This window comes from Amblyraja radiata, chromosome 1, assembly GCF_010909765.2.
Source record: "Amblyraja radiata isolate CabotCenter1 chromosome 1, sAmbRad1.1.pri, whole genome shotgun sequence".
NCBI lineage: Eukaryota > Metazoa > Chordata > Chondrichthyes > Rajiformes > Rajidae > Amblyraja > Amblyraja radiata.
In genome coordinates, this window is record NC_045956.1 from 26901673 (window position 1) to 26912775 (window position 11103).

An 11103-nucleotide genomic window follows, 5' to 3' on the forward strand; every position below is an offset into this window, starting at 1 on the left:
CTCCCCATAACCCCTGACACCCGTACTAATCAACTTGGCTGAGGTCCTTTGAGTGGAGGTATTCCGACAACGTTGCAGGGGGAAAATATTCCAGGATTTAGACCCAGCAATGAAGAAGGAATAGCGATATATTTCCAAGTCATAATGATGGGCAACTTGCAGGGGAAGCTGCAGGTGACGGCATTACCCAACACATCTGATCCTTGTCATAGAAACATAGAAATATAGAAACAGATAAGTGTGGAGAACACTAATATGCGAGGGCAGTTTGAGATTAAGAAGAAGGAAGTATTGAGGCTCTTGATAGCATTAAAGTGGATAAATCCCCGGGACCTGATGGGCTCTTTCCAAGATTATTGAGTGAGTCTGGAGAGGAGATTGTGGGTGTCTCGCCGAAGACCAGAGGCAAGGTCGCAAGAGGACTGGAGAGTTGCGAATGTTGTTCTGTTATTTAAGACAAGAAGTAGAGAAAATTCAAGGAATTAAAGGCTGGTGAGCCTCAAGTTAGTGGTGTGGAAGCTATTTTGTTGTCTCTACTGCATTTCGTTGTCTCTACTGCATTTCGTTGTCTCTGTAATGTACACTGCACAATGACAATTAAAGTTGAATCTGAATCTGAATCTGAATCTATGGGGTTACAATCAAAACACAAAGTACTTGTGCTATAACTCCAGGATAAGCGCTCACCTAAGAAAACCAAGCCCAAAGGCAAAGTATTATCTTACCATCTAACTAAATATACCAACTTACAATGATTGTCTCAATAGAAAATAGACAATAGACAATTGGTGCAGGAGTAGGCCATTTGGCCCTTCGAGCCAGCATCGCCATTCAATGTGATCATGGCTGATCATTCCCAATGTACCCCGTTCCTGCCTTCTCACCATATCCCCTGACTCCGCTATTTTTAAGAGCCCTATCTAGCTCTCTCTTGAAAGCATCCAGAGAACCTACCTCCACCTCCCTCTTGAGGCAGAGAATTCCACAGACTCACCACTCTCTGTGAGAAAAAGTGTTTCCTCGTCTCCGTTCTAAATGGCTTACTCCTTATTCTTAAACTGTGGCCCCTGGTTCTGGACTCCCCCAACATCGGGAACATGTTTCCTGCCTCTAGCGTGTCCAAGCCCTTAACAATTTTATATGTCTCCATGTGCAAAAAACAGCTACCTACATATTGATTAGCTCTTTAAAAAAAAACTAATCCTGTAGATACAAGTATATCATTGGGGTTATCAAGTAGGCACCTCAATTCACTGGTGCTTCATTGAGATAGGCCCATGACACCAGAACCCATTGCAGTCACGTCTGATGCCTCCTTCTATCTGCAAATGTATGACTGCAGTATATACTGTAGCGCCTCCCTCTTGACGTCAACTTCACCCAACAAAAAATCCAAGTCTTGTTCTGAAAGGTGTGCTACCTTTGCCCGCTCTTCTGCTGTTTATTTCCCCATCCCCATCCCCACCCCCACGACAGATTGGGGGTGGGGGTGCTGCATTTGGCTGCTCTAGAGAATCTTCTTTGAAATCATGTCATAAGTGATGCGAGCAGATTTGGCCAAGTCTACTCGACCATTCAATCATGGCTGATCTATCTCTTCCTCCTAACCCCATTCTCCTGCCTTCTCCCCACAAACCACTGACACCCGTGCTAATCAAAGATCTATTTATCTCTGCCTTAAAAATATCAATTGACTTGACCTCCACAGCCTTCTGTGGCAAAGAATTCCACAGATTCACCACCCTCCGACTAAAGAAATTCCTCCTCATCTTCCCAAAGGAATGTCCTTTATTTCTGAGGCTTTGACATCTAGTCCTAGACTCTCCCAATAGTGGAAACAACCTCTCCACATCCACTCTATCCAAGCCTTTCACTATTCGGTACGTTTCAATGAGGTCCCCCCTCATTCTTCTAAACTCCAGAGAATACAGGCCCAGTGCTGACAGGTGGTGAAGCCTTTCCAAGATTGTAAGTAGCAATCTCCTCCAGCTGTTGACATCTCCTTAAGATTCAAATCAAGAACAACGCATATATACTGTTCCCATAAGTGAAAATATTTCCTGACAAAACATGCTTTTTCATTTACATTCTCACTGCAATCAAAGTTCATGAGGTTTTTCAAAAGACATGGGACTACACCCAGTAATTCTGATATGATCTAGAGATGGAATTTCAAAGCGTTCTCATCTACATGATAATCAGGTCATCCTGTATGTTCATATACTGTTATTAACGCCAGAAACAACTTGAGATTACATTGACATGGAAACAGAAAGTCACAAAGGTCAGGTTCTAGACAATCGGTCTGAAGAAGGGACTCGACCCAGAATTGAATTGAATCCTTTATTTGTCATTCAGACCTTTCGGTCTGAACGAAATGCTGTTGCCTGCAGCCATACATGTAATAATAACAAAACACAATAAACACAAATTAACATCCACCACAGTGAGTTCACCAAACACCTCCTCACTGTGATGGAGGCAAAAGTCTTAGAGTTACTGTCTCTTCCCTCCTCTTCTCCCTCTGCGCCGAGGCGATACCCCACCGGGCGATGGCATCAGTCCCGCGGTTCAAGCTCCGCGGCCCGGGGGTGGTCGAAGCTGCCCGCAGCTGTTGCAACGGGTGCTCCGGAAAACAGGCACCAGCCTGTGACCTGCGAGCTCCCGACATTGTTCTCCACTGGCCCGCGGCCGAGTCCCGGATCCAGGTCGCCGCCGCCAGAACGCCGCCTCAGCCGCCGTAGCACCGTCTCCGCCCCGCACCGGGCCGCCCACAAGGCAGCGTCTCAGCCCCGCACCGGGCTGCCCCCACGAGAGCACCTTCAAGCCAGTAGCCGTGCCGCTCACACAGGAGTGTCTCAGCCCCGCGCCGTCCACCCTCACCGGAGCGCCGAGTCGTGCCGCTACTCGGACGTCACCACAGCTCGAAGACGGCCAGCCTCGCGTTGATGAGTCCTGGCTGGCTCTACCTCCGGACCCTCGAGGTCGGTCGCAGGTTGGAGGCCGCCAGCTCCGCCATTAGGCCTCAGCGCAGACGGGGGAAGAGAAGGGGGATACGACAAAAAGTCGCATTCCCCCGAAGGGAGAGACAGAAAGCTCTGTTTCACCCTCCCCCCACACACATAACACCACCTAATAACCAAAAAAATTACTAAACTAGACAAAAAAAAACAACACAAAAAGTAAAAACAGACAGACTGCAGGCGAGCCGCAGCTGTATCACAGCGCCGCCACTTCCGAACATCACTCATTCCTTCTCTCCAGAGATGCTGCTTGTCCCGCCGACTTACTTCGGCATTTTGAGCCTATCTTAGCCAATTGGAATGACATATTCAATCCAATTCAATGATTAAATGATATGTTATTGACACAACTACCGATCTACAGTGAAGTTCGTTGTTTTTGCATGTAACACACAAAGCACACAATGAGTCACCACGTCTTAGTCGTGTTGGTCCCATTTTTTCTCGGCTGGCAGCCCTGCCGGCCGTTGTCATCAACCCAAACTCCTCGGCCCGCCCTCCTCAGCCCGATCATCCTGCAAACCAGAAGAAACTAAAGGCTGCTTGGCAGATGGGATTTAAGAACAAGGATTAGACATGAGCATGTCGCCATTGTTAGAAATCTCTTGGATGTTTTGGCACATGATGGAAAGGAACACCAAATGATCTTGATTTACTTTTAGGTTTATTTTTAGGTTTAGAGATACAGCGTGGAAACAGGCCCTTTGGCCCACCGAGTCCGCACCGGCCAGCGATCCCCACACATTAACACGACCCTCTGTATCTGTATCTTGACGTATAATCACCATCACCAGTTGTCGCATACGCATATGTCGCATAACCCCCTCCATATACTAGGGACAATTTACATTATTACCAAGCCAATCAACCTGCAAACCTGTACGTCTTTGGAGTGTGCGGGGAAACGGAAGATCTTGGTGAAAACCCACGCCGTCACCTGGAGAACATACAAACTCTGTACAGACAGCACCCGCAGTCGGGATTGAACCTGGATATCTGCCGCTGCAAGCGCTGTAAGGCAGCAACTCTACCGCTGTGCCACCATGCTTTTTTTTAAATAGATTTCCACCTGAGTCAGGGATAGCTTCAACTGTCCATGAAAAGAGCTGTATTAAAATGTGCACAGACTGGGTGAAAGTGCAGTGAATGCATCAGGCTTTAATTCCTGTGACATCTGTTTTTCCAATGTTTGAAAGGATTGCAAATGTCACTTTGGGTTCATCACAGGCACCTTCATTTTGATAAACAATGTAAACGATATTTAAAATGTCTCTTTGTCCGCAAAATAATATCTCTCCCAAGCAGATTTTGGTTTAACTCAAAAATCTTCAATTAGATGAGCAGAACATAAAAGGTATTTATTATTTGAAGACTTTTGAATGGTTGCAAAGATGCTGCCTGCTGGGGCTGTGACTAAAATACATGGAGACTGAAGCTGGTAGATATAAAAGGTCTTCATTCATCATGACACACATGCTTTCTACTGGAGACACTCTTAGTAGAATCTCCCCGAATCAAAATACATTGAGTTTTGTTTAATTCTCTTAATATCAAAGGTAACAGCAGGCAATTGAATAAAATTTCAATAGTTATAACTGCATCGTGTACATCAATAATTTAGTACCAACAAATGCTTCCATCGAAGGGCATATCAACAGCGGGAGCACTTTGTAACTGATAAGATATCTCTGTATATTCACAACATCTTTGTTAGGACAAAATAATTCATATGGATGGTCTAAAAGATTCGAGGACAGTGCCATGAGGACTGACTCTCTTGGTACACAAATATCCCAATTAATGATAAATAGATTAAAAATGCCTATAACTAGAGCCAGGATGTTTAGGCGCTAAAAATCTCTGAAATAGGCAGGCAAAAGGGCATAATAAAATTCCAAAAAGGCATTTATTGACATAAAAAGGGATATTTCCACCACCAAAATATGGCTAAAAATTATAATATAAAGGTATACCACATTAAATGACCAAAGGTGCCTGGTTGCACATAATTATTAGCATTTTTTCAAATTATCTGGTTAAAAACTATGCCGTCTGTCAGACAGAATATGCTTCAGTTGTGAAAAACTTCTTTCTACCTCAGCAGAGGTCACTGGTGCATACCCGAAACAAGCTACGTACTCTATATTCATGTCAATATCTTGTTCATTACAACTACCTTTGAGAACTTTAGCTATGTTTTGTATTTCTTCAAGATCTTTGTTAGCTAAAATCATTCTCTCACATTGTCCTTGTATGTCTTTATCTACATCGCCGGGAACTTTACGAATATCGTCAGTTACTTTGTTGAAAACCTGCAAGTTATTCACTAATGTTTCGCCATGTTTCTCATGGGAAGTGATAGTTTGTGGGAAGCTTGCAAAATTGGAAGCAATAAGTAGATTTTGGAGAAGACTGAAGCAGCGGGCAACGGCACGAATGAATGAACGACCGACGGTTGCGCCCCCGGTTTCACCCCAGTGGTGGAAATTTTCTTGTAATTTATACTATGTTAACACGTTAATACTAACATTAATATTAACGTGTTAACATAGAAAATGTCATTGTAATCACAGTACAACTAGAGAAAATAGCACGACCTTTTAGCAAAACGGCAAAAAAGGCTGATTTAGGCACTCGATCATGAAAAAGGCATTATCCTGGTGAAATCATCAAAAAAGGCATGAAAGGGCACATGGCATATATGGCAAAATCCTGGCTCTACCTATAACCATAGATGACAATGTAACTTTAATCTAGAACCTTCCTTAGTCTCCGTTACAACAACGCAAAATGACAGCTAAAGGTGCTTGATGTCTGCCAATAAGCCAATAACCCAACCCCATTAACTTATGGACAGATAGACACAAAATGCTGGAATAACTCAGCGGGACAGGCAGTATCTCTGGAGAGAAGGAGTGGGTGACATTTCGGGTCAAGACCCTTCTTCAGACTTAGATTCAGGGGAGGGGGAAATGAGATATGGAAGGGTACAAATGTCTTTAATGGCTTCTTGCTGTGGGCCAGTAACATGTACTCATAATCATAATCATAATCATGATCATACTTTATTAGCCAAGTTTCTTTTGCAACATATGAGGAATTTGATTTGCCATACAGTCATACCAATAAAAAGCAACAGAACACACAAAATACATTTTAACATGAACATCCACCACAGTGACTCCTCCACATTCCTTACTGGGATGGAGGCGAGAAAAAGTTAAATCTGTTCCCTTCTTTGTTCTCCCGCGGTCGTGGGACTCGAGCCTTCGGTTGACGGGGCGTTCTTGGCTCCCGTAGACGGCGGTCGGACCCTCTGCGTCGGGGCGATCAAGCTCCTGCATCGGGGGGATGTCAGCTCCCCGAGCCGGGCGATCAACCCCAGGTTGGGGCCGGTCGAACCTTCTGCATCGAATGGAGCTTCCCGACATCGGTCTCTACCCGAGACTGCAACATCTTATTTGTTCACTGGCCTGTCCTTTTAATTTCAAAACTGAATTGCTGCTTGCAGTTTACATTTGAACAGTTTTTCTGAAGACTGGTTCTCATTTGTATTAATATCGACAACCCACGTAATCTCTGAAGGTTATCTCATGCGTAACAATGCCTAACACATTCACCAATTTTTAAGAACATCTCTTGTATTTCTTTACAAACTCGCAAAAAACAGAGAATTGCACTGGATACACAAGGGACTGCAAATGCTACGCTTGGCCAGACTGACCTTGCAATGCTGCCTGGGCAATTGGTCTTCATGGTCAGATGTTCTTGACAATGTTCTCAAGTGGGACTTGAAAATGGTGCCAAACTGGTGACTCTGCACAGTGTTGCAGGGCACTACTGCTATACACTTGTACTGTATCTCAGATGGTTTTCTAACATGAATCTAAGTGCTTATGTGTAGTGATACTTGTACTGAACTGTGTACAAAAATGAATTTCACTGTACCTCAGTACATTTGACAAATAAAGTTCCACACCGTACCATACCAAACGCAGGAAACTGGAGCCAAACACAAAGTGCTGGAGGAACTCAGCAGAAAAGGCAGCATTTGGGGAGGGAATGGACTGGTGACGCTTTGGGATGGAACTCTTCTTCAGAAAGGGGAAGAAAGCTGGAGAAGAGGTAAGGACAGGACAGAGCCTGACAAGTAATTAGTGGAGGAAGGAACTGCAGATGCTGAATTAAACCGAAGATAGACACAAAGTGCTGGAGTAACTCAGCGGGACAGGCAGCATCTCTGGGGAGAAGGAATGGATGACGTTTCGGGTCGAGACCCTTCTTCAGAATTAATGGATACAGGTGAGAGGGGAAGGGGAGGGGGGGTGAGGGGTTCAATAGCCAGCTGTGTGGAGTAGATGACAGGTGAAAAGGAGACAAAATGATGTCAGACTAGGAGTGGATAGGGTGAGTGTAACATAATAGGGAGGGATCTGGGGGAAGGAAACAGGGCAGAGGGTAAAGAAAGTGGACAAAAGGGGAATGGGGGACAGAGATGGAAGATGAAGGTTCAAAGGAGGGGAAAAGAGCAGGGTGACTGAGGGTGGAGGAATGAACTGCAGATGCTGGTTTGTACTCTGTACAGACAGCACCCGTAGTCGGGATTGAACCTGGGTCTCTGGCGCTGTAAGGCAGCAACTTTACCGCGATGCCACCATGCCACAGCTTTTCTGTTGGTGCAGGGGAGAGGGCCTGGGAAGGGGGCACATTAATTGGGAAGGGATGAGTGACCAAAGAGTTGTAAAAGGAGAAAGCAGAGAAGGGGTGTGGATGGGAAGATGTGACAGGTGATGGGATCACGTCCAAGATTGTGCAACTGTCGGAGAATGATGTGTCGGGTTTGTTTTTTTAATTTCAAAAAGTAAACTTTATTTGTACAAAACAAAAATCATGAAAAACTCTTAATACATTCCTATTGACTACACAATACAAAATTCCTAGTTTCATTCGCGGTGGATACTTTCATGGCAGAGATAGATAGATTCTTGATTAGTGCGGGTGTCAGAGGTTATGGGGAGAAAGCAGGAGAATGGAGTTAGGAGGAAGAGATAGATCAGCCATGATTGAATGGCAGAGGAGGCTTGATGGGCCGAATGGCCTGATTCTACTCCTATCACTTATGACCTTATTGCCACCTCCCTTTATCCTTACATACAGAAGCATTGCATGTATTAGATGCAGAGGCTGGTGGAGTGGAAGGTGAGTACCAGGGGAAGGTTGTGTTGTGCTGCTGGGGCGAAAGGTGAGAACCAGGGAGATTCAAGTTCAAGTTAGTTCAAGTTCAAGTTAGTTTATTGTCATGTGTCCCTGTATAGGACAATGAAATTCTTGCTTTGCTTAAGCACACAGAAAATAGTAGGCATTTACTACAAAACAGATAAATGTGTCCATATACCATGATATAAATATATACACACATGAATAAATAAACTGATAGTGCAAATGACAGAAAGTGGTTGGTAATAATCAGAGTTTTGTCCGAGCCAGGTTTAATTTAAGATTCTATGCTTGTGTAGGAAGGAACTGCAGATGCTGGTTTACACTGAAAATAGAGACACAAAATGCTGGAGTAACTCAGTGGGACAGGCAGCATCTCTGGTGAGAAGGATCTACTGTATCTCTGGACCGGTTGCTTCTTTCCGGAGACGCTGCCTGTCCCGCTGAGTTACTCCAGCATTTTGTGTCTAAATTCTATGTTTGTGTTGGTGAGGTGAAAGTTGCGGTGAAAGAGAATTGCCCTGGTCACTGCTGAATGATCTATGTTTGAAATATGTACTTCGTCACTGACAGTCTCCTAGGACACTCACCCAACCGCATAGTGGCTCAAAGATCACTATCTGTACAAGATCTTAAATTAAGCCCTGATTATCCTGTTAATTTGTGTTAATTGTATATGTTAATGCTGATTAATTGGCAGTCCTAAGAGTAAGTTGTGAGGAATCATAGAGTGATAGAGTCATAGAGTGATACAGTGTGGGAACAGGCCCTTCGGCCCAACTTGCCGACACCGGCCAGATGTCCCAGCTACACTTGTCCCATCTGCCTGTGCTTGATCCATATCCCTCCAAATCTGTCCAATCCATGTACCTGTCTAACAGTTTCTTAAACGATGGGATAGTCCCAGCCTCAACTACCTCCTCTGGCAGCTTGTTCCATACACCCACCACCCTTTGTGTGAAAATGTTACCCCTCATATTCCTATTAAATCTTTTCCCCTTCACCTTGAACCTACGTCCTCAGGTCCTCGATTCCCCTACTCTGGGCAAGAGGCTCTATGCATCTACCCAATCTATTCCTCTCATGATGACGCTTCCAGTGGCGCTATGCTGCAGTAAGCCACGCGCCAACTAGCCCCGTGGAAAATCCGGGAAAAAAGGGAGAAAAAACGGGATGGGCCTGCTGAAAAACTTACCGTCAGCTTGTGTCGAGGGTGAGTGACGTCATCAGACCGCGACGACGGTTGTTTAATGTCGACTCAAAGAACTCCCCCGAAGGTACAGCCAAGGAAAACCTGGGTTAAACGACTGGAGGAAGAAGTAGGTTTGAGGGAAGCCATGATATTATACACCTCTCTATAAGATCACCCCTCATCCTCCACAGTGTCACCACCCTCTGACTGCAGAAATTTCTCCTCATCTTCTTCCTAAAAGAATGTCCATTCATTCTGAGGCTATGACCTCTAGTCCTAGACTCTCCCACTAGTGGAAACATCCTCTCCAAATATCTGATTTCATAATTTGCAGCCCATTTTTATCTTCACGTCTCCTTCTGGTATCTGTCTCCTTCTCCATCTTTTCTTCCCCTCCACCTGGCCCCATCTGACCAACAAGCCCTCTCACCTACTTGTACCCATTATTTGCCAGCTCCTGCCTCACTCCTCCCTTTCACCTCCTAACCCGAGATGAAGGTTCTTGGCCTGAAACATCCTCTATTGCTTTACCTTGACCAATGCTGTCCCACCTGCTGAATTCCTCCAGCAGCACCAGTGACACAGTGGCGCAGCGATAGAACTGCTGCCTTACAGCACCAGAGACCGTGTTTGATCCCGACTACGGGTGCTGTCTGTACGTTCGCCCTGTGATCGTGTGAGTTTTCTCTAGGTCACCGGTTTCCTCCCACACTCCAAAGATGTACAAGGATTGTAGGTTCATTGGCCTGGTATGTGTAAAAATTGTCCCTAGTGTGTGTAGGATAGTGTTAATGTGCGGGGATCGCTGGCCGGCGCAAACTCGGTGGACAGAAGGGCCTGTTTCCGCACTGTATCTCTAAACTAATTGTCCTTAGCATGTAGGATACTGCTAGTGTACGGGGCGATCGCTGGTCAGCATGGAGTTGGTGGGCCGAAGGACCTGTTTCCACACAGTATCTGTAAAAGGGCCTATCCCACTTTTCTGAGTTGAAAGGACCTTAAACAAAAATCAAAATTTTTGGAATCTACGAACTCCTCCTCCCGACTATCATTTTACTCGTGGACTTTTTTGACATGCTGGAAAAAACGTCCCGACTTGCCTGATGCCTCGAGTACCTACAGCTGGCATACCGAGCCGCTACGATATATCTACGGACTCCTACGGACTCGCTACGGACATTATCCGAGTTTGAATCAAGGGGAAAACTTGGGAGAATTTGTTAGTAACTTGGGAAAGTGGGACAGGGGGCTTAAAGCAGCTTCCTTTTTTTTGCCATAAGTAAAGAATGTTGGAAAATGCTGCTGGAATGCCTCGCTATTAATTACATATATTATTGATTATTATATATTTATTTGTATGTTAGTGCGTTAATGGGCCTGTTAAGCTGCAGCAAGTAGGAATGTAATTGTTCTGTCGCCCATACATATAACAATTAAACTCTCTTGACTCTCTTCTTGAAGAAAATGCGCTCATTAGTTCAGACAGCCAATGTATTTCAACAAAGTCACAGCTGCTGCAAGTGATTAATGATGTAAACACCAGGTTACTCCAGGCCTTACAACACCATCTGACAGTTGAGAAACAATATCGACTATGCTGTGAAAAGCTGGAATTCACTAATAGGTCAGTTACCACCATAAAGACCTGGCTGGCTGAACTCTCTCTGAGAT